General features: G+C 42.0%; 1 long non-coding RNA gene across 1 annotated transcript; it reads right to left on the bottom strand.

Annotated features, from left to right (window-relative positions):
• Positions 1 to 4,214: 4,214 nt before the first annotated feature.
• LOC116217173 (uncharacterized) lies at positions 4,215 to 25,506 on the bottom strand. The gene is made up of 3 exons (XR_004161312.2): positions 24,989 to 25,506; positions 9,446 to 9,541; positions 4,215 to 6,519 (listed from the first exon to the last, which is right to left on the bottom strand). It is a non-coding gene; the product is annotated as an uncharacterized LOC116217173 (long non-coding RNA).
• Between the last annotated feature and the right edge of the window lie 1,991 nt (positions 25,507 to 27,497).

Genomic DNA, 27,497 nt, shown 5'->3' with positions numbered 1-27,497 from the left:
GAAATTACCTTTCTGCAATACCGGTGAACAATTCCCTCTTCCAGGAAAGCTGCTTTGTAGTACCGCAGGAAAGCTCTTCCGCTGGCAGCAGTGCAGCCCCATAGCTCTGACCAGAGGCTGGCACAGGTATTTCGGTCAGGAGATCAAATGCCTTTGTGACCTTGAAGGACACACAGAGTCAGCTCAAGAGCTCTCAGCTGTACAAACAAAATGCTGCCACCTCAGTGATAAGAGGGGAGGGTGCCCATGCCAGGGCAGAGCAGGGGGGAGGAAGGATGCAGCAGATAATGGTGAGCTGGGAAGCCTCTCGCAGCTCTGGTGCTGCCGTTTCAGGAGATAGGCACTGTACACGCTTCAGGCCAGTCCCCTCCCCTGGTGGCAGGGGCAGCCAGCCTGGCTTGCCAGTACTTTGCTACTTTGCAGTGAAGCATTTTTTACCCATCTGCTTTTTTGAGCATTGCTGTAGGTCAGTGCTGGCACGGAGGGGTTTGCCACCAGGGCCTGGTGTCAAAATGCACAGCCCTCTCCATGTCCAGCAGGGAAGGGTGCCAGGTGAGCTCCCTCCATCTGACATTGCTTTAGAACACAAGTAAGACAATGAGGCAATTACGGGTCAAGAGGCACAAACCAAATGTTCCAGTGAGGAGAGTTTTGCTTTTCCTCTGAAACACTGTTCAGAGCCCACTATTTTGGCCCTGGTTGGAACTTAGCCTACAACTCCAACCTGCAGTTCTGCTTTAGATTTGACTAAACCTCCATGAAAAGGTCAAACACGATTTTTTGAGATTCCAACACAAGAGCCTGATGGCTCCTATGGCTTTCTGAGACCTTTTTTTATTCACAACACTTCCATTGTCTGAACCCAAATCGTTCCCCAACCTTGCCTGAACCCAAATCCTTCATATCCTCCAACCCTGGCAAAGACAATCTGTAGCCAAGCAACAGCCCCTTATTTTTTTCCTTCTGGACACACAGACGCTGTTGTTTCACTGCTGAATGAAGTAAGGTTTCATCAGTTAGTCTACTGATTTACAGATTTTGGTGGCTGTCACAGGGTTGCCACCATCAGCCTCTCTGCCACACAACACTTGGGCCCTTTGGCCGGGCCTGTGCAGTGGCTCCTTAAAGCCACGCTGATCAGGGAACCAAGCTAGTTGAAATGAATTGGAAAAAGAAAAGGAAAGAGAAGAAAGCAAGGTCCTTCCTATTTTACAGGGTGCTTTGTTCATGGTTTTTGCTCCTTATCAATTCCTGGTATGGCTCTCTGCAGTCACAAAAATTGTTATTTGGGCACAACTAGGAGAGATCTGTGCTAAAGCGAAATGTTGGTGAAAACATCAGAGATGGAAACACCTCAAGGTACTATTACTACTGAAGCTTCCTTGTCTTCAATCCACAGCCAGTTTCCGATGTCTGACTGACATTACCCATGAGATAACGGTAACTCTCCAGTAAACAGCCAATTCATTTCACAATTTGCACATCATGACACGTCCCCCACATACCAGAAAATCAGCTCTACAAACTCCTTTAGGACCTTAAAAGGTTCCTTATGCTTCAGTTTTAATTTTTAAATGACCATACGCATTTGACTGAGCTGTAAGCAATTAAAACAAGACACCGCTTTGGCAATAAACAAAATATTTTCCCCAGAATTTGCTTAGCTGCCCCATTCATGGACCTTTGGAATGAGGAATGCTTTGGGATTCCAAAGAACACAAATAGCAACAACATCAAGACATTCCATTTTACTGAACAAAACAGTGATATACCAAAACGCTCATGATACATTATCACTGCCTGTGCAGGAGTGTGGGTGGGAGGTTGCAAGAAGAGATAGATAGAACAGCTCCTACACGTGCTTTTTTCCTCTGTGCTGCTATTTGCCTTCTGCCCAAGAAGCACAGCAAATATATTAATACCCAACTGAAAAATGAGCTGAGGTAATTCTATCTATGAGCATGTGATTGGTCCTGCTGCCACAAATGTTTTCCTTCTTGGTCCGTATCTGAATCTCACACTGACTGACTCACACTGCAGCCACATACGTCACTACTACCTGGCAGCATCAGACCATCATTTGTTTCCTTTTGGAACGGGATGTTCTATAACAGCTCCAACTCCCACTCAACAGTTTATGAAATTGCAGTTCTTTCACATGCCTCCTTTGTTCCTTGTTTATGAGGTGTTAAAGCAGGAGCAGACAGCGGCCTGAGCTCAGGGATGCTTCATCTGAAACCAAAGGGATTTGGCTTTTAGGAGGATGGAGGTGAGATGGTTCTTGGTACATTGTGGAGTTTGTACTTCACACAGGCAAAATTGCTGCTTGAAGTGCATCCCCACGTTTCATCTACAGGGCTCCTTGCACAGCCAGGGAGAAAATACACCATACGGGAAAGTAGAAGCCATGGACAAGCTGGCAGAGACATTAAAGCAGAACCAGCTCTGCTGCTGAACTCCTCAGTGTGATGGTCAATATGCAACACTCCCTTTTAAGCACTGGCTGGTTTGCTCTTCTACTCCTATGATGCTATCATAGAAACAAAAAGCTTGGAAGAGACCTCAATGATCATCTAGTCTAATTATCAACCTATTTACACCTGTGTTTTAGCCAGCACAGCCATTCCTAGTGAAGAGGTCAAAACCAAAAAAAAAAAAAAGAAAAAAATCTCTTATTTTCTACCACTGACAATAAAATGGGAAAAGATGATCTGGAGATAATTCAGAAAAGTGAGACATATTTTCAAACTGTACGTAGCATTTGTCTATGAAACAGAAAAAGAAACAAAAAAGAAACAGAAATCCCTAATAGTCAATGGAGGTGTTCAATCTGACCTCTTGGACCTCTGTCCAATTTACATTCACCAGGGTTAAATAAATAAGCATTAAAAAACCCAAAGTTCTAGCACTGTCCTGCATGGAGCCAAGACCTTACGCAAAGAGGCTTAAGTCACACGTACATTTCCTTTGACCTAGAGGCCAAACACAGCTCTGTCCAGTCCCAATTATTAAGTGAAAAGACCTTCATGGCTGCACTAACTTGCATTCATCTGCCTGAGAAATCTTTAGAAACCACTGCAAAAGCACATCACGACAGTCTGGTGCTCACTGCAACACCCTCACATGCAGCAGGGGCTGGGGAGAGCAGTCAGTGCTCCTGCCCTGGAATATTTTTGGGACAGCCCCAGGAAGCATCCTAGTAAGCTTCAGGTAATGCTGCAGTGCAGGAATTACACTGAGCAGGCTCTCAGTGCCAGCCCTGGAGCTTTGGCAGCCGTTAGGACAAAAGAATCTATAAATGCAAGTCATTATCACCTTACAGACGTCACCTACACCTTCACCTGGACTTACCTGGGTTGATCTGGAGGGCAGTGTTCCTCTTGACATTCAAAATGAATGCATGCACTAACGAATACGAGGCGTCTCGTGCACAGGGTATTGTTCTGGATTTCGGATTTCTTCGGGGTTGTCTTGGCAACAAAGAGGGTTTGCTGCTAGAGGTGCGTGAAACACTGGGCAACAAAAAGCAAAGTGGTTCCCACTTGTTTCATTCCATCACCTGGTCAAATTGGACCAGACTTCAACCTGCTGGGATGCTGTTCGTGTGCTGCGTGTCAGCAGGGCAGCACGGATCAGCACTGGCTTTTCCTTCCCACCAAAGCACTGCAATTTGGAAAAGAGCAAAAATAGCCTTCCTCTCTGAGAACGATGTCTGCTCAGACATCCTGACCTCTTCTGTTCACCTTCTCCTTTCACAAAGATGAGTACATCCCTGGAGAGCAACAGAACAAATTATGAATACTTGGCTTAGTTTGTTGCTTGGGTTTGTTGAGTGATTTTAATTTCAGTTATGAAAATTCTAAGCAATTTCAGTGAAGCCAATGGGGTTAACTTGGGCAGATTCCAGTATAAATGAGTTTGCCAGTTAGCCCCAATTTGAGCAACTCTCATCTGCATGGAGAGAGGAGAAACTGACCAGCAGCATCCACCCTGCTCAGCCCCTCACTGAGCACACAACTTCATTCACTTCACATGAGGTCCAGGAATTACTCTGGAAAGTTTTTAAAGTATCTTTAGAAGCAATCTCACATCACTTATTCATGTCACTTGCCTTTATTTTTACTTACTGAAGGCATTAAAAAAATTAACCCAGACAGCTGTTCAAATTCCTCTATTTTTCATGTAGCAAAAGGAAAGAAAGTCTGAACAGCTGTATCAGTAAAACACAAACCAGGTGGCCTCCCTAAGGCAAAGTTTGTATGAAATCTGCAAGATAATGTTTTTATTATCTGAGTTATTGTATTTCGTTTTTATTGCTTTGCTCTTGTGGATTCTTAAAGAGGCACTGGCCATTTATTTCTCATCTTCCTTCTCAACTTGCAACATTTGAGCCCTACTGTAACTCAACACAGATGATACTGTGATATTTTTCTAGATGTGTGAAAATCACTCTTTCAGCATAATACCCCTGAATATATTTCAAGGTCTTAAATGAGATTTAAGGCTGGGTGAGCAACAGTTTTACAGATTTGGCCTTTCTATGGGGCCCAAATCCTAAACCTTGTTCAGCCACCCAAGGCTCATCTGCTAAATCCCTTCCACACAAACCCTGCAAAGGGTGTGCTATGACTGCTATAGTGTGGCTTGCTGATCCGTGCCTATGTTTTCCACAAATTGCTTATTGATGCTTTCTCGCCCAACTTCCATCCTTGGATTAAGAACTCTGTGGGTAATACTGCTAATTCTAAATCCCTATCCAATCCAATCCAAATAAGTTATTTTGTTGAAGTTGCTTTTCAGCTTATAAAATAACAATAATGTATAGCAAAATATCTGATTTTTTTTTTTTTTCTTCAGAAATATCTAAAAATACTTGCACATGGGAAGGACCATCTTCCAGGGGAAAACACAACAGAATCATCACTGAGTCTAAAGGAGAATTCCATTCTCCTCTAAATGATTTGCTTTTGGTATGCCTTCCTCATGTTCAGTAGGTGGATGCAATTCCCCATCTATGTACTAAGCCTGTGTTATTGCAATTCCAGCATGATATATGGTTTATTTGGAGTCTAACAAGATCATGAATCAGGAAGTAGCACTGTACTTTATATTATGTATTTATTTATTGTGTTAGAATGAAATTTACCTGGGTCTAGAGAACAAAATTAGGCTGTTATAGCCCTTGGTTTCAAATAAGTTATTTTCCTCTCAATGCCTATGCCCTGTGGATAGAAATCTATTTCATCTGTGCTGAATAAGAATTCTTCCATTCTCTCACAGCTAAGGTAGCCTCCAGATATAATTTCTATACCTTATCTCATACATCCAATTTTGTATCTATTACCTGAATGCTTGAAAATATCTAACATAATACCAACAATCACAGAGTGGAAATGTCTGCAGTTTGTGGGAAATATTTTTTGTTCCTATTCAATCCTTTGGTAATGAAAAAAATCCCTGCTCATTAGTTTGGTGTCTTTGGTGACATGGTCATACTTCTGCCCTTCACCTACCCATTGGCTTCTAGAAGCTGAGAGGTCATTGGAAAGAAGGACAGTTTATGGGACTCCAATTTGGAAAATCACAGTTGTTTTCTGAAGTGTGACACACAATGAGCAATGAAAAAAGACCTTAACTGGAAGATGTATTAATTCATGTAAAAAATAGGGGAAGTGAAGTGGAAAATTACATTACAGAATATAAGAGACCTTGATGTATTTAATAATACAACAGTAATTATCTTTAATAATACTAAAAATATCACAAAAATATTATGAGTGTTCTGTTAAGTGCTCAGACTCTTTCTGATTGCTGTATTTGATAACTGCAAGAATTTAAGTCTCAAAGTCTTTCTTTGTGAGATTAGGTAGCATTTATACACAAAATGCAGGAGAGAAGTCAAACAAATGACAAACTTATTTCATAGAGAGGAGTTATAAAATCATCAAGCAAGTAAAAGTTTATTCAGTTAACTGGCAAACACCCAGCAAGGATTTCACAACACTGTCAGCAGGGTGCTGAAATACTAAAACTAAAAAATAATAATACTAAAACTAAAAAATAAGCAAACAAACAAAAAAAAGCCCAACAGCCAGCTACCAAGTGCTCAATTCCAGAGAAGTGCTCTTATTTAAGAAATACTTTCTTGAGTACTTTTTAGATAAGTTGCTATTTATCAGCACATAAGTATGTTCTTCCTGGAAGCAAGGTCCATGCAAGTTTCTCAACACATCCTAAAATTCACCGTTTTCTGATTTCTTCTTGCTCAAGCACCAGGAACATAGGAAGAGTGGAAGCAACATATACAGCCATGAGGAGTACTAAAAATAAATAATATTCGTATATCATTTAGTGACTTGAACTAAGATAGTGAGCATCAGAGTGGGGTGAATTAACCAGCTGTGACTTCTGTCACTACTTCACTTGGACAGAGAAATTTCTTAAGATGGATGGGTGTTCACACAAAGCAGGAGCATAAAGAGGTTCGTGAAGTGCTCAGACAGCAGAAATTTGGAAAACCTGTAATAAAATGCAATCAAGGTATAAATGTGAAGAAAATGAAAGAACGCCACTGACATCCAGTAAAACCCTGGTGTAATTGTGTTGATCATGAAGCCTCCTTTGAAACAGAATGTTTCTGAACTTCTGCTCCATGACGAATCTTTTCTTAGGAATAATCTGGAAATCTAGGAAATACTTCACCTTACCTTCCAGCACACGCAGGAGTACAGCAACAATGCAAGCGTAAACACCACTGGTGCCAAATACTTCATTTGTCAACGTGCAATGATGCATTTTGTATTAGGAATACATTATAACCAAGATTAATTATAGTTATTACTGAAAGAGAACAGGGCTGTCTCCAGCAATTCTTTAACAACAACAAAAACTATTTGTTTAAAAAGCAAAATGTAGCTCACAAGCTTTGTTTGCATTGGGAAGCTCCTGCAAACAGCTGACCCACCAGTGTTCATACAAACCAAATGGTACCACAGCTGCTTTTGATCTGCTGGATATTAGAGGGTATCTCCACCCTGGGAAACAACACCAGGTTTTTGAAGAAGGAGCTACCTATTGATAAAGATTTTATGAGAATTCTAACTTTTCAGCAAAACAAGCAATCACTGAGTATACATCACTGAGTATACCCCAGATTCTCTTAGGAGTAGGGAAACATCTCAGCACCATTATGTCAAGGAAACTATCATCCAGTAAGAATTCAAGCTAAGTCAGCATGAATTACACTACGAGGTAGCTTAGACCAACTATACCAACTGGCTCTGACCTACGCATCCAGGCCTGCTCTCTTACTTAGAAAGAGACAATCCCTGTAAAAGCAAAAACTCATGGCTATCATACTCAAAAAACATGCTAAGAGCAGGACTCAGCCCAGTAAAACAGAAAAGCATAAGTAACATGTACCACTTGAGTCTTGTTGAATCCTACCATGACAAAACCTTTTTCATTAGAAGTAAACTTCACCAACTGAGTAATGAGGCAGACTCTCCTTCCAACAACAGGATGAGACTTTTCTGAGTCAAATATAGTTTATAAGGTCAAAGTCATTAAGTGTGGCTGAGCTAACCAATCACACCAAGTGAACATAGACTCATCACCACTAAGTGATGTAAAAAAAACCACAAAAAACCACATCAAGAAAACGAAAAGCTTAAAATTTGGAACAGTACAGAGATTGAACAACTTTACTTTCTACACAAACAATTTGTCATAAGAAACAAAAACACTAAATGTGACAAGGAAATTCTTTTGCTGAAAATTACACGTCCAAGTTATACGATTGCATTGCTTGTGCTCCCTGTTCCTCTTCCTCCTCCTGGGTTTCTATCTAGGAAACACTTTTCAAAACGTGCTGGTTCAGATACCTCTTTCAGAGATTCAGTGTTCAAAGGTTTATTACTATAATGCTTCAACTATAAAATTTCTAAGGAAATTATACTATCATGTTTTCCTGCTGAGTCTCATCTAGGAATTTTAAATCGTCTAGTGTGGGAGAAGGCTCTGATCACAAACTTTATTTTGCTTTTCTATTAAAAGCAAAAGAGAAAAATTAAGGTGAAAAACTCCTAAGTCAGGGAAAGGAAGACAGGAAACAGCAAGACCAGAAAGGTTGAAAACCAGTACCACATTGCTGAGTCTGGAAAATATGAATGTTTGCTCAAGGCAAAGTACATCACCAACTTTGTTTTGGTACAAGAAGATGATAAATAGTACACTAAGGTTGCACAGATTTATTATTAGTAGGGTTTTTTTTTTCCCCTACCTTTCTTAATCATTTTTGAACTTGAATAACACTAAGAGCTCAATGTTGAGCTTACAGTCACGCAAATCCTCCTTACTCTTGCATGAAGTTACAGTGACTTCCAGAAGATTATTTTTCTGCGCACCAACATCACCCTTGAACATTACCATCTAGATCTGGCCTTCAAGCTTGTCACATTATATGTAATATTTATATAATAGCTACTATCTAAAAATCAGCAGTTTTGATATGATTGAGGTATTTCATTACCTCACAGGAAGTACACATAATGAATCAGCAGTAGCACATGCAAGAGATGCTCTATCACTCAGGATTGCTATTCTCTATGGCATGCTATCAAAGATAACATCCAGCTTCTGGAACAAGGAAAACAAAACACTAACTAATACAGAACATTAAAGCCAAATAGAATTTTCCCTGTTCATCCCGCCTCCAGAGAATTGCAACCAACATTATAGAAAAGGCTAAATGAAATCTTGCTGAGTCCTGCATGCAACCTATTTCCAAATAGAGTGATGTGAGATTTGCCTGAAGTTCAAGCTAAGCCCTCTTCATTGTTTTGAGAAAGAATAATAAATATTAATGATAAGATGTGCAAGGGAATGAACCTCTGAGATTCTAGCCTAAATATCTGCATGGAGTTTCATACATTTATGGTAAGCATCATCACTGATGGACTCCAGAGGAGAAAAATATTGTACTACCTACAAAGCACACGGTTTACAAACTGCTTCTTTCTATCTGTAAACAAAGAAGTGCAACAGAGCATTCATCTTGTAAAACTTGTAAAATTCAAAGTTTAAAGCCAAGGAAAACAACTAAGGTAAGAGCTGATCAGCAAAATCAAATGTTCCTTTACTTAGCAAACAAGACTCTTACAAGTCAGCACTGGGTATTAGATATGGATTTGGTTGAACAAAGATCAATTGATGAGTATGGGCTTGAATCATGTCAACATTACAGGCAACACGTGTTGGTAAGGAATTTGGGCACTAGCCATATTTTTGTACTCTGTTCCCTAAGAATGCAGCAGGTCCACGCAATTTCAGTTAACTTAAGGCCCAGTGTGACCCACAGTAGCTTCTCATGAAGAACACAGTAGAAATTCAAGTGCACTCTGCCCAAAAACCTGCTGGAAGCCATGGTTTCTTGGCACATTCCTACCTTAAAGCAGGGAGCCAGCAGGGGTGACAGTGGAGGTGCATTGAAGAGTTATTCAGCTCCAGGCAGAATCAGAATAGGTCTCTTCTAACGTAGACTCTGAATGCAAAATTGCAGAAGATACGACTGGTAAATATCAAATGGTTAGACATAACAAACATACACTGAAGAATATTCAGAAACAGAACAATAATTTCATTACATTATTGACAGCATTCTGATACATAAGACTCCGCTTCTTCTCCCAGCATTCAGTCCTGGGACACACGGCTGGATGCTCCAGGTCCAACCCTTTTCCAACTGGTCAGACACCAGAAGGAACACACAGCTCTGGTAATGGGGACCTGTAGGTCTAGGTGTCTGACCACACAGAGCAGCTAGAGGAAGTTTTCAGCTGCTGAAACACTTACTACCCTCATAAGTACTCCCTGTCCTCTTCAGACCACAGCCGAAGAGGATGAGGGTAGAACACAACTAGCCTGGTCACAGACTGCTTGTTGGGGTCTATCATGTTAAGACTCTATATTTTGGAGCTGAAGTGAGATAATGTTGGAGCAAATTTTGGGGCATGTTCAGTCTGGGGAAAAGGAGGCTGAGGGGAGACCTTATTACTCTTTTCCAATATCTGAAAGGTGCTTACAGTAAGAGTGGGGTTGGTCTCTTCTCGCTGGCGACAGGAGAGGGGAAATGGCCTCAAGTTGTGCGAGGGTAAGTTTAGGTTGGATATCAGGAAACACTTCTTTACAGAAACGGTTGTTAAGCACTGGAATAGGCTGCCCAGGGAGGTTGTTGAGTCACCATCCCTGGATGTGTTTAAGAGCCGTTTGGATGTGGTGCTCAGGAACATGATTTAGCGGAGGGTTGTTAGTAGGGTAGTATGGTTAGGTCATGGTTGGACTCAATGATCTTTGAGGTTTTTTCCAACCTGAGTGATTCTATGATTAAAAGGGAAAGAAAATGAATAATTAAGAGGAAAAAAAAAAAAATCTGGTAAAAGACGCAGAACAGCTAAGGAAAAGAAGTGACAACAAACAAGCTCTGCAGTCAAGGAAAGGGTAAAATCTTGGCCCTACCAAAGTCAGCAGGATGTTTGCCAGAAAGCTGTAGACAGCTTGTTTTATCCAGGATTTTTAATTAGCGATTAAATGATTCAATGGCAAGTTGGCTGTTTTAAGAAGGAAAGAATCATAGCTCCAGCATGCCTCACCCCACCCACCCCTTGGGAGGTACAGATCAGGTTTTTATTTATAGGAGACTTGACAGGTATTTCATTGAACCTTAGTTGAAATCTGCCATTTCCCAGGCCCCGCCTCCTTCCCCAGTTTGGGGATGAAGATAGGAAACACCTGCTAATGACACCAGAGACATAACAAACAGCAAAAGCCATGCGTCAGCAGAAAGCACGTTGAAAGCCTGGCTTCTCTAATACAGACTGAGTTCATCTAATGGTGGTTAGCATATATGGAAAAAATAGGATGGTGCATTCTTTTTACTGGCACAAATCTGAACGTCTGTGAATGTTCTGGAGTGACAAATAAATAAGGCATTTCCCTGCTGAAGAGGCAAGTCTCTTTGTTACAAGCCCCGCAACCCAAACGATCTATTCATACCACACACATCCTTATTTTGCATTATTTTTCTGCTTTTCTCAGTCTCCTTCTGCTTTTCCCACTCCAAAGTACATGGGTTTCTATGGAAACAAAACACGTCATCGGAATGGCCAGAACTTGGTGACATCCCTAAGTACAGAGCAAAAATGCAATTTGAATGAGTGTTTTGCAATTTACAACATGAGCTCAGAAAGGCAGTGGGTGATTATCCTGTGCACGTGTGTGTACATGTGTTCGCGTGGGCGCCTGCCTGTGCACGCACGCACTGCCTTGTTCTGCACCATCCACACACATGCAACGCCACCGGCTTCGCGGGGCAGCATGCAGCAGAAGGCTTTGCAGAATCTGTCCCATCTTATTCTGTTTTAATATAGCTGAAAATTGCTTTGACAGCTGAATAGGTTCTTTGTTTATAACTCGTTCCTCGCTGACTCTGCCGCATTATGTAGCTTTGCAAAGAGATTACTTTGTCAAGAACTGAACATATATGGTCTGAGCATGAACAGTTCAGCACGATGAACTGCATTCATTTTATACGACTTGCAGCACTGCAGTCTCGCCTTTAATGCGTTTGCTTTTCTCTGCAGGTTTTGCTTTCTGATCTTGTGTTTCTTTTAAATTTTTTGGGGTCTTTGGGATCAGTCTCTTTACCCTTTCCTGCACAGACAGAGAATTTTCATTATGTCAATTTTTATGGAATGCTGTATTGTACAAAGATTTTGGCTGTGCATAACAAGCATTATTGTTATTGAGTTAGCTAATTATCCACCTGCAAATGTCCTGCTGCCACCCAAAATTGCTATGGTTTTGTTACTATTTGAATTACTATTTCAATACATCTTTGCCCAGAGAGGTGCTGGGTGTCCCATCCCTGGAAACACCCAGGTCAGGCTGGATGGGCTCTGAGCACCTGATGGAGCTGTAGGGATCCCTCCCTGTTCATTGGGTGGTGCCCAGATGGCCATTAAGGGTCTCTTCCAACTCAAACGATTCTATGGTTCTGTGAAAATGGATGCCACAGCTTTTTATTGCACTGCTTCATCCCTAGCCTAAAAGCAGCTCTAAATAGACAGATCTCCTGGTTTGCATGGAGACTGCATGGATTCCTGCAGTACAGCTGTGTGTGAGTGAGTTGTTTGTCTGTACAAAGCCTTATTGATAACACTAAAGCAAAACCAGACTGCATGGCGTTACTGGCAGTATCAGGGCCTTGCACCATGCACTGGGCTGCTACCTCCAGTGGTGCTTGAGCTGATTGCATTGCTCATCTCTTATCACTGTTGCTGTTTCTATGTCTAACCATGGCTTGTCCAGAAGTTACATTATTTCAGATTTACTCTGTGCCCCGTCTGGCACAAACTCAGGGTATTTTTCTCTGGTTTCTTCCACTCTTCTTCCTCAACATTTAAAATAAATAATATTAATTCTGATGGGCAGATGATATGGTCCAGTGTAAAGATGACTAAAACCAATTGATTGTACTAATGGAAAATTCCTATTGACTTTGTAGTAAGCATTACTGATCTCCTGTGGGCTGGAGACGGAGATCTTTACATAGAGTCATCACTGGGAAGGATTTCTAGTGCAGGAAACAGAGCTGAGCCCTGAAGCACATTGCATTTCAACAGTTTCTGCTCAGCCCATCAGCTGGCAGATCTCCAGTTCACAATGTGCCCCATGTTTTGCACTGAGCAGTGTTTCACCACTTTTCAAAATACCAGCCCTATGAAAACAGAGGGGAAGTTTGTCAGACAGACAAATCCCTCCTTATCTTTCAGTCATAACCATCATCCACTTCAGATGATTTAAAGGAATTTGCACATATTTACCTTTAAAAAGCAGTCAAGAGAAATAGACTTCTTTGCAAGTTGCTGTTTGAAAACAGAAGCTGAGAAAGATTCTTCCCAACCTTATTTGCTCCCACTCGTACTCTTAATGTGCATATATTTCACAAATGTTGGCACACCGTTTGCTAATTTGTTGAATATATAGATGTTGTAATTCACCATCTGAGTGGAAGTTCTTTGTACCAGAAAATAGTGGCTTCACTAATGAATTCCTTATCTTCTGCCCTTTCAGTGAATGATGGACTGCTGCCTGTAGCCTATAGGAAAGATGCCAGTGACCATGCAACATTCAGGTAATCACAGAAAGATGAAAGGCCACACAGGCGGTTTAGGAACAAAATTGTTCTTGTTCAGGGAATTTTCAGATTTAGCAAGAAGTCATGAGATCTGCAAAGAGTCAGTAAATTTCCACAGCTGGGTTCTGTTCTTCACCCCCCCTTGTGGCAAACTCTGCTTAACCACCAAACATGTCTCAATCGGCCTGAAACCTGCAGGATCCCTTGGAAAATCCCAGACAGCAGCTGGATGGCGTTAGCCTAGGTACCAAGAAAGGCAGTGGTGATTCGCACCAACACCATTTCTGTGCTTTGGTGGGAGAGGGTTGAGGTCAACAGGACAAGACACACAAAAGGGATTGTGCAAAAAAGAGAACGAGAGAAAAGGATAGTCATGGTTTGCAAGGGAGATGTAAATAGTTTCCGGGATTGGAGGGCCTAGATGTACAGAAAATGAGAAGTAGAGGGGGGAAGGAAGGTGTGTCATCAACCGGCTGCATGATCTTTTTGGAGTAAATAAAATAGCTTTGTGTGTGCCAAGTGTCCCTCACTTTCCTTTCAGAGAGAGCCCAATGCTGTTAAGATCCCAGGTGCTTGATTTCCATGTTCACATACCTTGACGTGCATGAATTGAACTATCTCTTTGTAAGGCAATAGCTAATAGTGAGCTAAATACATCTCACAAAGAGGGCCACTGAGTGTCAGACTACAGTTATATAAGAAAATTCATTTTTCTTTTAGAAAAGGCCAATTTTCTAAAAACCACCTTACATTTTTGGCCCTCAAAATGGGTCAGTGCATAACTCAGGCGTGCAGCTCAGATCAGGTGCTGCAGTTTGGACAAACACCAACATTTCAAATAGGGTATCAGTCAAGAAGGGGCAAATAAAATTCAGAGGAACACGCTAGAAGGCAAGTCACAACACAGCAGAATCAGGTCAATCCAGCTATCAGTGAAATGATGAATTTACTCCATTGGCTTTATGACCTTGTTGTGTTTTTTTCTCTAAGACTGCACATGTAAATACGCTAGGACAATGCTACTTCTGACTTTCCACTGGCTCACCAAGGTTCAGCTGACTGACTTACATCAAGTTCCTCATAAACATAAGAAGAGACCTTATGCTTCTTGACAAAGCAGGCTTGGGGGGTGCAGAATCACAGGTCCAGTTCCCGGGGCCACATGCCAATGAACATGGGAATCCTAACCAGGATTAGCAAATGGATCAAAGCGTTTAAGACTGCATTTGCAGAGCTGAATAACTAAAGGAAGCTCAGCCATCCATAGGGCATTTCAAGTTCTCCCTCAGCAGGGCAAAAAGGCAGCAATAGGGAAGGGATCTCTGTGGCCTGACAGCCGCTGCCCTAGCTTGAATGCTGTGAAGCTCTTTCAGTTCTGCAGATAGTAGTTCTGTAAACAGGAATTACCTTTGGACCCTTAAAAAAACCTCACGTACTCTATCATTCTGGAATGGTGCTAATCTCTACTGTGGAGGTCAAAGCAAGCTTTCTATTATAGGCTCTTTGGTGCACACCTACTTCCCAGCCACTCACTCGTAGGGAACAAAATCCAGCCGGTCAGGATGCCCTGTGTCTAACAGGATGCCAGAGCAGGAGCTTGAGGCAATGAGGGTGAGGCACTTTGAAGCCATGAGACCTCCAGGCTGGAGACCGAGCCCTGTGTGAGGCAGTGCTGGCTCAGTGCCACAGCAGAAGAGGCAGTTTTCTGTTTGCTCCTTGCAAAGGACAATGGCCTATTCAGGGACAATACCAGCTGGAGAGGCCCCTGCCTCACATCCTACACAACATCCAGCACAGCCTTACTATGTTGCTCCACATGAGCAAGTGCTCTCATGGCCTCCTTCTGCTATGTGTTCACCTTTACAGAGTCCATCCTGATAGCACGTAGGACACATAGGATCCAGGTAAGATTGGGCCTCGTGGTTACACTCTCAAAGTCCCAACCTCGCAGTCACGTGGACTGGAGCGATGCCCTAAGGCACAATCACTGATAGCCGGGGTGTGGTAAAGCTGGGGGTTAGCTGAGGACCCTCAGCTTCTCTTTCTTTACACATTTTCTGTGTATTTTCCTAGGGGTCTGGAGCGTACACTGCCTGTGCTGATAAACTTATCAGCAGCAGAGTGAAACATCCGTTTCATTTGCACTGTTTACAGACAGCATATTTCTCTAGTCGGTGAGGTGGGATTGAGTGAACACACTGAGTCTGTTTTCCACCTGTCCTCGTCAGCACTCCTCTTAGCACCAAGCTGCACATCAGGAGATGAGGGACGGATGCTGCCCTGGGGCCTTTCCCTGCCCTGATGCCGAAGACGTCTACCCCTGCATGCACCCTCCCCAGCCCCAACCCCTGGCGATGAGGAAAGGCCGTGGCACAGTATGTGGACTCCGATTACATCTCCAAACAGGAGGAGCACACAATCGGTGGGAGCCGCCTGCTTTCTAGCCCCTTTGTGCTCAGGGGCAGAAATACAAATAAGTCTCCATGTCTTTTTCCTGCTTATGTGAACAGAGATCCGTTTTTCAATAGCAGGCCCCAAACAGATAACTATTCACTTTGCCTGGTATTTATTTTGGGGGGGAAGGCCTTTCATTAGCTCTCAAGACACTACTCTGCAGCACTTGGGAGTGCAGGTAGAACCATGAAACAGGGATGCTTCCACACCTCCTGCAGTGCCACACCATCCACATGCAGCCTGGGCACACTCAGCCACGGGGCCGTGCTTTTGCACAACTCAGAGCCAGTTTGCAGAGCTCAGAGATTTGGCTGAAGCATCATGCCATGATCATAGGATGGGTGATGGCATCCCAGTGAATTCTCAACTTGTTTGCTTTTGTCTTCATTGTCTGGTCTCATCTCTTGGGTTGTCTCACAGAGAATGGGACCATAAATTTTATGAGCAAGTTTTCCCTCTTAAATGAATTACATAACACAACCATTATGTTTGTGTTGTATCAGAAAGACCACAGAGAGAGAAGTGGTAGGAATGGCAACAATCCTCCCAACAAGCTGCAGCACAGCCCTGGCACTGCTGGCAGCACTGCGCCCAGCCTTCACCCCTCTGCATGTAACATCACGCACCGCACGAAACAGCAACGCAGAGCCCGGCCAAGGCAGAACATGGAGCAGGGAGCAATTGCCTTTCCTCTGCCTAAACTCACCAAGAGGGCTATTTCTAAAATTACTCATCCCAAAAAGCGCTCGGTGACCAATCCAGCTGTGTGTGTGCCATACAAGTGAGTGGGGGTCCTGCAGACAACTCACAGGATGAGGGCTCAGACATGAACTTTATTATTTTACTGTACTTGGGGAATTTTTTGGGTTATTTCCTAAGTGTTTTCTAGGTGACTTCCTTGTTGCTAGGTCAAAACATGGCCTTGCCTAAACCTCAATTTGCCCACGTATATTTAAAAGGAATGCAACGGGTCAATTTCTTCCCTGCTTTGACTTGATCAAGAATCCACACAACATCTCTCCCCTTTGTTATAGCCAGGAAGGACTTTGCAACCCCCAAATGCACAGCATCTGAGAAGTACCTCATGCTGTTATAGGAAGTTCAACAGGAGCACGTATGAAACGTGGACAGGAACCAGACTAGATTAAAAAAAGGATGTGCTGAGGGTTGGGTGTTGGGGTTCTCTGCCCTTAACAGCAAAAGATGTATCGTCTACTATTGTCTGGTTTTTTTTTTTTGTTTGTTTGTTTTTTATCAGCCTGCCAGTTTAGGACTAGGAATACCTTTACATTTCACAATCCTCTGAAATCTCCAGAAGTGTTATAGGAACAGAGATTGCAATTCCCACTAAGCAGCATCCCAGAGCTGGCTGTTCCCCTACCCCTACCTGACATACTGTAGTACATCCCTACCTTGTTGGTTGCCACTCCACAACTATTTGTGCCTCTGCACCCAACATCCTGTTGCACGATGTCATTATATGGAATACTGATAAAACCAGGACAGGGTCCTACAGCATGTTTATGTGGGATCTGATAAAGGGAAAGCTGCTGCGAACAGACAGTGCGAACAGACATAGAGGCTTTGTGGAGTCCTGAATCTGAATCAACACACATGGCTATCAGGTTTCACTTGGTAAAAGGGATTGTCTGCAGCACCACATATACGAAGGATGAAGTTTCTTTGAAAGGGGACTCTTGTGAGCCGTTGCATTACGTCACATTCAGACTGAGCCATCAGCAGCTCATCGGTTGACCTCTGGCTCTGATTCTCAATACCTAGAAGCATATGGCATGAAGAAATCTCTCGGAGAAGGCACAGGGAAAGAAAGATCTGCACTAATTAAGCTATGCAAAATGCTTTGAAGAAGGCTGCTCCACTTCAAGGATATCCTGATATTTCCAAGCCATTACAAGTAACAGCGGCAGAAAATTTTCATGAAATCATTTTGTGGTGTGTTTAACTGAGACATAAAGGAAAGGAAATCAGTAGAATTCAAAATCAATTTCTCCCCTACAGCTAAAGCATGTCAACTTGGATGACTTAGAAAATATTCCTAGCCACTAATGTGTCTTTTTTTTGATTGCACGGGAGGTAAATCACCCACATACGCATGGTGGAAAACCACATTGACCTGGTACATTTATGATGAATTTCTTGCTCACAGTGCAGATGTAAATGAAATAACTCTATTGCTTAGCACTTAAACATCATTTCTATAATTTATTTCCATCATTTGAACTTAAGAACACAGAGGAATTTTCTGAATGTTACATATGAAAAGTATTTATTTCTTAGAGTGAACCTGTAAAAATGCAACCCTTTTAATAGTTATCAATGATGAGCTCAGAGCAAGGCCGAAGGCCTTGCATGATTAGGAATTCCAGGTTTAGTTCATATTCATCACGTCAGCAATAGCTTCATCCTCTGTCAAACTGCAACAGCCTTCCGTACTTCTCCACGGTGATGAAGATAAAAGGAACTGGTTGTGATCAGGATGGAAGACTCATGATGAATAAAAGTCCTTCCCACTCAGATTAGTGGTTTTTTTCAGTGTCAGGAAGAAAACAGTAACAGAAAGGACAGGATACACAGCCTCTACCGCTGCTTTATACCTCCATGTATTTAACTCATACACCAGGACAACAGTTTGCTGCTACTGCTAGCTGAAAGAACTGTTACTTCAGTGGAAGTGACTGGTGAGCCTGAGAAGTATCTGAATAAGAACAGCTTACACTTACAGAATGTTCTGTCTCTGTCCTCCTAACCAGAGCACTGTCCTGCAGAGTAGGTAGTCAATGAATGAGAGAGTTGACTGGGAAAAGCAGCAACATCTCTGATGTTGTCAAGGAAGAAAACTATCCAGCTCTTCCATTGCAACATTTCCACCGGACCAAAAACAAAACAAGCATCCAGCTTGCTTATGCTTGAGAGTGGCTTTTACAGTAATTACCTGGGCCTCCTATTCTTCCTCCAGCTCCAGACTGTGCCTTCACTTCTCTCCTGCACAGCTTGGCTGGGCAGATCTTGGCGCCTGCTCTGTGTTTTCCAGTGCTCTCATATGCCAGCCTAAGCTGCCTTATTGGGTAATAAGCTATTTGCAGGTTTAATACGATAAGGAACAAGAGAGCATTTATTTCTGTTGTTTTATTTACATAAAGAATAATAACTGGCTCTCTCTGTCTCAGCCTTGTGCTATTAATAAAGTCCATGTGAGGAATATAGAAATGTACGTCACACGAGGAACCTGTCAACATAACTAGTCTCTGGTCAGAATACTTTCCATGCTGTGTGTCTCCATATAGCCCATCTTTTGGGGACATGTGACCCAGAAATGTGTCATCAGGACACATGCAGTCACTAGGCTGATGAAAGGAATTCAGGAGAAAGAGAAGCAATAATGCTGCTTCTTTCAGCCTCTGTTCAGATTGTTGCTGTTGCTCTCTGGAAGTCAGAGACATGAAAAGATTTTGTAGTCCCCATATTGGCTCTGCTTTTACCTTTCATACTGCAGGCTTTTATGCAATGCCATATTTTTTTCCAGAGACTTAAGAAGAATGAACTAAAAATCCACAGATGTCAGTCTCTAAAAGCAAATAACCACTCCCATGCAATAGCTGAAAGGCAAATTTGTATCTAAAGACATGCAACTAGCATCATTGACATTTTTCATTGCCCAATCAAAATGTTAAAAATAAAAATAAACAGAGCACGCATAGAGAAAAATACACTGGATTTTAACATTCTTTCACAATTCATAACCAAACTGTGGTCAGCAACATGGAGTGAGTTTGGTTATAAGTCATGACTTTAATCAGACAGCCTCATTGGTGTCTGGCGGAAACCTTCCAAATTAAATGGATGTCCAAATTAGAGACATTCAAACTAAAGATGAAACATCACAAACAAGCCAAACTCTCAGGAAGATAAGCAGTACAACATTGTTCCCTTGGGCATCTTCGTTAGTGATTAACCCAGTCTGTTTTAAATGCCTAAAACAATGACACCAGTAGACAAGCTATTCTCTGGGCACGAACTGCCCTCCTAATCTCTGCTCACCAGGTCTCTGCACAGCCACATCCTTCTGCCACCCCACTTCTTCCTCCCAGCCTACAGCTGTGACTCACTCTATTTAATAAGCGTGGCCATCAGGATATTCACCTACCAACCAGAGCAACCCTTGGTCTCACTGCCATGACACATTTTGTTTATAACTTTCCCTCCTTGTGCCAAATCTAAACTCACGCTGTCAGTGCTTTGGGGCAAAGCTCCCATCACGCGTGGCACGAAGCCCCTCTTACACACCTTATGTAAGCGTAAGCTCATTAACTGCACAAAGAGATGGAGCAAAGAAAGGACCACAGTCCTCAGGCCTGATTAGGAGCCTTGTGAAATCCTGGGTAGAACTTACGCTGGCATCAACTGTGCTGAATCAGGCAGGAAGGCTACTGCTGAGTGCCTCTGGAAGGGTTTGCCTCCTCTTTGGGGTAAGGGATTTCAGCCTGCAGATTCAAATCCTAAAGCTGACACACAGTTGATAGAAGAACTATGAAAGTCCTCCAGCATTAGAAACCATCATGAAAGACTCGGTGTTACAGACTCACGATGTATTGATCACTATAGCACATTTTATTTTCCTTTCTAGAAAGAATAAAGGAGCCAATATAAAATGTGAGATTTGGTCACAGCAGAGGAATGTCTCTACTGACAGGAAAATAAGTCTTTTCCACTGCCAGTGTAGTGATCTTCAAAAGATGATTGGGAGCTGCACTCCTATGCACTGCAAAGAGTTTTGTAACATCTCCACTTCCTGGTCAGTGTTACCCTTGTATTTTATATTATAAAATATATCTACATGTTAGATTATATAGCATAATTTACATTAAGACCACCTCCAAATCCAGTGAATAATTAGAATATATGTGGAAGAATGTCAACGTGGCAGCACTTTTGATTCTGGCTGGTTGACAGTGACAAAATGACAATGACAAAAATGCCCATATATGGGCTTCAATGAAGAAAACAGCAAAATAATATCACGAACATGGCCAGTGCTTGATTATCTTACACCTGCCAGCATTTTCCTGGTGCTCTAAGGAAATGCACTTCCCACATTATAAAGGTGAACACCCTGAATAGTCACAGGGTCACTGACATATTTTCTATTATCCGTGCCTAATCTTCCTCCTCCTTTACCCTGCCCTTCTTCATTACCTGGGTAACTGTCTGCTGACTTCTGAAGGAGTGGTTTTGGTAGTCATCACAGGGGTGTGTTTTGAAAGGAGGAGCTCAACCATGTAAATGGTTTAATTATAGGAACAGAAAGGCCTCATCACACATTGATATAAGGTCTTCCTTATAGTTCAGATGTTACTTTGCATCCTGCAGTCAATGCTGATGCTTTTACACAGATCAGGCTCCCTCCTCCACAGAGGTCATCAGCCCAAGGTTTGTCTGGAGGAAATCTTTGAATATGGATTTTGGTTAAGATTCATCATGCAAAAATATACCAAAGTAGCTGTCTATAGAAAAACAGAGTATGGGCAGCATTGAACTCCAATTCTCTTAGCAAATGTTCTACTGTAAAGGCATCCTAGTTATATTTATGCTGATAAGCAACAGAGAGGTTTCTATGGTACTAAGGATACTTTTGGGGCTCTACCATAGCAGGAACTTTTTCCTGTTTGGGGTGAAGCTTGCAGCCTCTGGCTAAAGAAATTGACTGGTTGCTGTGTAGAATACAAGAATTTGGCACCCATAGGATGGATCTACCCACTCACAACACATAGATTTATCCTTATTCCATCTACTGTCTTCCAAAAATCCCACAGTTGCTTCTATTGCAATTCGGCTCAGTTTCCTTCTCTGAAGGGAAAATAGATGGCACTTCTGGAACATATCTGAGGTAATGATTCTGTTCCAAATTTCTGAATTCTCCTTTAACTGCCATTGCCCAGGGAGTCAGCTAAGTTACCCTCAGGTACACAGATACTTTTCCCATGCTGCATTTATGAGTGTCCACATAGAAAGAGAGCACACGCATTTGAGAAATAAGGAGGGGAAAGAAAGATCTGACTCAGAGCTGCCTTGGAAGAGTCAGATGAGGCACCAGGAGTACCCTCAATCTAGGGAGTTAACTTGTTTTATTGGAGGTGAACAACTCAACCAATGCAAGCAAAGTTAATGACAACAACAAAAAATATATGTTTGCATTATATATCCAGTGGCACTGTCACCTCTTCTGAACCATACCATTCTCTACAGGAGATGGAAGAAGCAGGGCTTGTAGTCATTTAGGAAAAGTTGGTAAAAAATGCACATCTGCGAGTTTAGCTAACAGTAGATTTTTCCTTTCTTGAATTCTACTTTTCTTACTCAGATGAAGTTAAATCACTGAATCATTAAGGTTGGAAAAGACCACTAAGATCATATAGGCCAACCATCAACTCATCACCACCATGCTCACTAAGTCACATCCCTCAAGGTTCTTCCCCCACGTACACGGTTATTTGCCAGGGAGTTACTTACTCAGCTATTGACAGTCAAGTATACAAAGGGCTGTGCTTTTCTTTCTACTGGATACTGTCCTTCTGAGCTTCCAAAGAAAACTCCTCCCCGTATCAGCCACTGCACATTCAGTTTGGGACTGTGACTTCTCTGAACTACCTAGTAATGTAATTTCTTGGAACAAAGGGGGAAGAACCTAATGCCATACGCCTGGGAACATGGCTACACAGAGATAATGCATGTCAGCTTCAGACTTGTAACAGCAAGTGTTTTTTTTATTGCTTTCATGATCTAACTGCCCATATATGGGGTGTAACTGGAAATCACGTGACTTCCTGAAGTTCAGCTTCCAATTCTTGTAAACATATGTAAGAATTTCACTTTCTGATTTCTGGAAACCAAAGTGAGGTGCTTCTCAGTAAACTTTTTGCCCAACAGAAATTGATGTTCATGCAAATGATCCTCCTAATTTATGCTAAACATTAAAAACTGCACTACTCAGCCACAGCCTACCTTTGTAAAGCTTGGATGTGCTGGCATGAAGGTATGAAATTTAATGCATTTTATCATTTTTGATGACATCATCAACAACAAAAAATACTTAGATCCAATAATAACTGCCTCAGTTGCAGTTTCTCTGAGAATTTCAGCATGCTCAGAGCATGGGGGAACCAACTCAGTCTTTATAGAGAGAATGCAATATAGATCCTGTTAATTGTGCTGAGAGTGGTATTTACAATTCATTTATTATATGAGAGTTACAGGGCTCTGGTACATTGTTAGTAAAGTGCTATTAATATTGTAGCTGCCTGTGCTACAGACACTCTGCAGGATCTTGAAAAATCATGTTCAGATTGGATGGAAATGCTTTAAACACATTTTTGTGTGTTTTTTCTTCTTTGAACATACTCCGCCTCATACTGGATGAAACAATGCCAGCAACTCCAGCAGGACCAAGAAGAAAGCCTGAGCTGCAGCTGGAATTCAGAAATAGGTATTATGCAGCATCAAGAAATACTGTGCATTATTAAAGAACTCTTTGAAGGAATGCAGGACCGGAAGGCACTCTCCTGCCATTTTTCAAATCCCTATTATTAAAGGCCAAAATACCTCTCAGAAACAGCTAGCAAGACTTAGTTGTCACTATTATATAGGAAGAAGAGAGATGTTAAGATGATGCAAACTAACCGAAGCTTGAATACTTGTTGAAACCTAGCTGACTTGCTTCACTTCTATGATAAATTTGAATATGTCCCATGTTATTTCAGTGCCATTCGTTTCCAGGTGTATGTGTGCATCTGGCTGTCTCTAAGATATACATTAGGAAACTTAATGGAAGGCACTTGATGGTATCAGTCAGATAAAATACCTGATGTTCCCTCTGCATCCTAAAATACTGTAAAAATTCAGAACATGGTTTTGGGCTGCGATGACTCAGAAATTTGCATCAGCTCATCATCTTGGAAGGGCCCAAGTTGTTTGATTCATTAACATATTTGTACAGCTGTGTATCACATTCCATACACAAATTCATACACAATGCCATTAAAAGTCACAACTTCTTAGAAAACACGCCATTACTACTGAAATATAAAAACTATCTTTTGTCTACAGATAGAAAACTTATACTCCAAAGTTGCTTCATTAAGTGAATTCATCTGTTTCTACAGCTATACTCCCCAATAGCCTGTAGCAAGAAAATACTTTTTTTTTTTTCCTCCTCCTCCCTCCCTTGTATTCTGGTATTTTTATCATGCCGAGCTTTCAAGTGGGAGCATTAAATTTCACATAAAGGACTTTTTCTGAAGACTTAAAGATTTTGGATAGGCTGAAAACATATTTTGTCCAGGAAATGTTCCCTTCAGTACACAGGAGCTCCATTGGGGTACAAATGAGCCCTTATGTTATGTTTCAACAACTGGCATGTGAACCTGCAAACAATTTAAGTGTGGTATCACAGAAATGAGCTCTATAAGCAGCAGTAATAGGAAGAATGAAGAATATTTAGAATAATGAAAGAACCAAAAATTCCTGTCTGCTCTCTAGAAAACTTCCCTTGCATAAAGCATGCCATGTATCTTGAGATGGTTATGGATAGCATCATGAAAACAATCTGACTACCAGAAATACATTGGAACTTAAATGCACATACAGAGATGAACTGGGCCAGCTATAGAACTGGATTACTAATGTACTAAAGCCAGCAACCACTGGAGTCAAGGCGTAAGCTGAACATGAATGTCCTGTAACATGAACCTGGACCCTTTCTTTACTTTGTATGGTCACTAGTCACATGTTAAAACTATGACAGTTTTGAGCATTGTGATGATATCTGTACTTTTTTTTCCCCATAAGTTATTCTGAAAACTGGAAAAGGTATTTGAGGAAATAGTTGGGAAACCAAAGTCATATGCTTTGATGTAAAGAAAAAAAACACCCTAGAATGATAGATTCTGAGCACAGCATCAAACAAAAGGTATCATAAACCTCATATTTGTGCCTTTGACACGAAATACAGAAACACCTGATTTAGAATTCAGCAAATTTCAATGGATTCCAAATAGCCTCAAGGGCAGCTCTGAAACTAAAGGTAATTATGAAAATAAAACCTCACAGTTCTCAAACGAAAGGCTCAGTTTAAACTCTGAAGAGAAACTTGTAGGGACTGGTCCAGACTGGATCACCAGAACAGGAGATAAGGACTGGTTCTGCACCAATCTAGTCTTGTCTGAAGCATGCCTGTAACTTTATATGTGAATGATTGCTATGGCTTCACTAAAACTATTCCCGCACTTGAGAGATAAGCACACAGAAATCTTAAACAAGTCTTACCGACAAATTCAGACCGGAACATCCTGCAAAATCAGGTTCTTTCAAGAGCAAAGTGTCCATGGCTCTTGACACGGAGGCCTGAAGTTTAGGCATCACTTGTGTGACCAATTTGTTGCTGTTCAAAGCTGTACAGGATTCAAAACAGGTTCAGTCTTGGTATATGTTCATTTAATCACAAAGAGACTCACAAAGTTTTCTTCTCGCTAAAAACAAGCAGCAGAAGAGAGTTGCCTTGCTCAAGAATCCACCTCAGTAGTGTGGTTAAGGCTCAGGACTGCCTGCCTTCCCTTGCTCTCAGGGTCTTCAGCACAACACCTCCTCCGGGCTTCCTCTAGCACCTATGGTTGTGGGTCAGCACTAGTTCCTGCAGCAGTAACTGGAGCAGCAGGGCAACTTGTCCCCGCCTTGCCCTGCGGCCTCGTCCCTGCAGCACTGCCTGGCTTTGCGCGGGAGCAGGCCTGGCCAGCTCCATCTTAGAGCCTGAAATACAGCACCCAGGCAACCCCTGCAAAGATCTCCTGGTTCATTAATATCCCTCCACATAACACTACTAAATAAATACCACACAATGTTATTGACTTTACCTCTGCATTGTTTCTAGCACATAGCCTCAGCTAGGTATTGCACCACACAGACCTGATGTTTGTTTTATGACGATGACCTGTGCTGGCTTACTAACCTCCAGGCCTAGTTCCCGTCCCTGACTTGAACTTGCCTGATTGCTATACTCCCTCCTAATTGCCCCAAATCTATTGCTTTCATCCTCCGTGCCCTTGGGTAGCAAGTAGGGTGCTGTAGACAAAATTGTTCAAAATACCCATTTCACGGTGCCAACACCCCTCTTATCCTTAAACTAATTTGGTATTATAAAAGCCCACATGACTTGCAGGTGCTCTGTTTATTTTCTGCAGTGCCCAGGGGAGAGTTCAGCAGGTTCCCACAAACCTTAGCTGCAAGGAGAGTCGGACTGCTGAGACTTCACACAGGACGTGTGACAGCAGTCTGATGTGATCATTTGAGTTTGAAGGGACTTTTAAAGCCATCTGGTCCAACTCCAGTGCAACGAACAAGGATACCTACAGCTCCAACAGGTGCTCAGAGCTCATCCAGCCTGATCTTGAGTGCCTCACCACCCTTGATGTAAAAAGCTTTTTCCTTATAGTCAATCTGAATCTCCCCTCTTTTAGTATGAAACCATTTCCCGTTGTCCTATTACAACAGGCCCTCTTGAAGAGTCTGTCTCCTTCTTTCTTATAGCTCTCCTTTAGATACTGAAAGGTTCTATGGAGTCTTTCTGAGAAATCTGCACTTTCAGCCCTTGCCTGGGCTGAAAATCTTTGCCACAAACAAATACTTACCACTTTACTGGCAAAAAGAATCACCAATATTCAACGTTTAGAGACTTTTACCAAATATTGCTTAAACTTTTTTTTTTTTTTTAATAATGATGAGACAAAATTGAGAGTGTAAGCCATGCTAATTTTTTTGTCTGCTTATATTTTCCAATTTTTTCATTATAAACTAATCTGCAGAAGTTCCCAGTAACAGTGGTTTTCTCTTGATGTAAGTAAATTCAGAGCCTGGCGTTGCTAGCTTTCAAAGCACAAGAAGTAAAGACAGCCATTTGGAGACTCACAGATCTTGCCTTATTTCTGTGTATGCATCAGTTGTACATACCTTACTCTGGCCACACATTAATTCCACCAAAAATTATGCTAGTTTTCACGTGATGGTATGCAGCTCAGCACCAAGGGCTTTGTCTTTCAAAGTTGTTGTGAGACTAATGTAACCTTCCAAGTTAGACTACAAAGCTGTCTTACAACCTTAACAAGCCTCCATCTCTTCCACTCAATCTTATTTTTCCTTTGCAGATCCTGTTTCCCACAGACATGCCTCTCCTCCCCTTCTCTTTGTTCCACATCCTTCCCTCAAGAGCCTGCCTTTCTCTCATCTCCCTGATCTCAGGCTCATTTCCAGAGATCTGCTTTTAGAAATACATCAGCATGTTACAAACAGGCTAGCCTTGCCAGCTTTAAAACTCCCTCCAGTTATTGCTTGCAAGGCAGGAGAATGGAAAAGAGATGTTCTAGGGGAACCCCCTTGGCATGACCATTCATTTGTCTAGATCAGCAGTTTCCAAGATTTTCAGCCTGAAACCTCCTTTCCGGGCTCATGACCTCTCTTCCTTCAGCACTCCTCAGGGGCACGACCCTAACTTTGAGAACTTCTTATCTGGATCAGTCAAAACTGACTCCTCGAGAATAGTTTTCCAATCGGTGCCATGTTTGTTTATGCTGCTGAGTGGCATGATTACACTGAAGTTCAGGTTCAAACTTGTCTCTTTGCTTGTTTTTAAGTCTAGAAAGAATTTCTGGGTGTCACTCACCCAGCAGAGAGCGAACTCTGCAACTTTTGACTGTTCTGGTTAGAGACAATTATAGCCCTGCTGACCTGGTGTGGCATTAACGCACTTGTCTGCAAAGTTCAGCTGTGCCTAGATAAAGCAAGG

This window comes from Meleagris gallopavo, chromosome 14, assembly GCF_905368555.1.
Source record: "Meleagris gallopavo chromosome 14, MGAL_WU_HG_1.1, whole genome shotgun sequence".
Classification (NCBI taxonomy): Eukaryota; Metazoa; Chordata; class Aves; order Galliformes; family Phasianidae; genus Meleagris; species Meleagris gallopavo.
The sequence above is the reverse complement of the archived record's forward strand: the minus strand, read 5'-3'. Positions and strand labels throughout refer to the sequence as shown.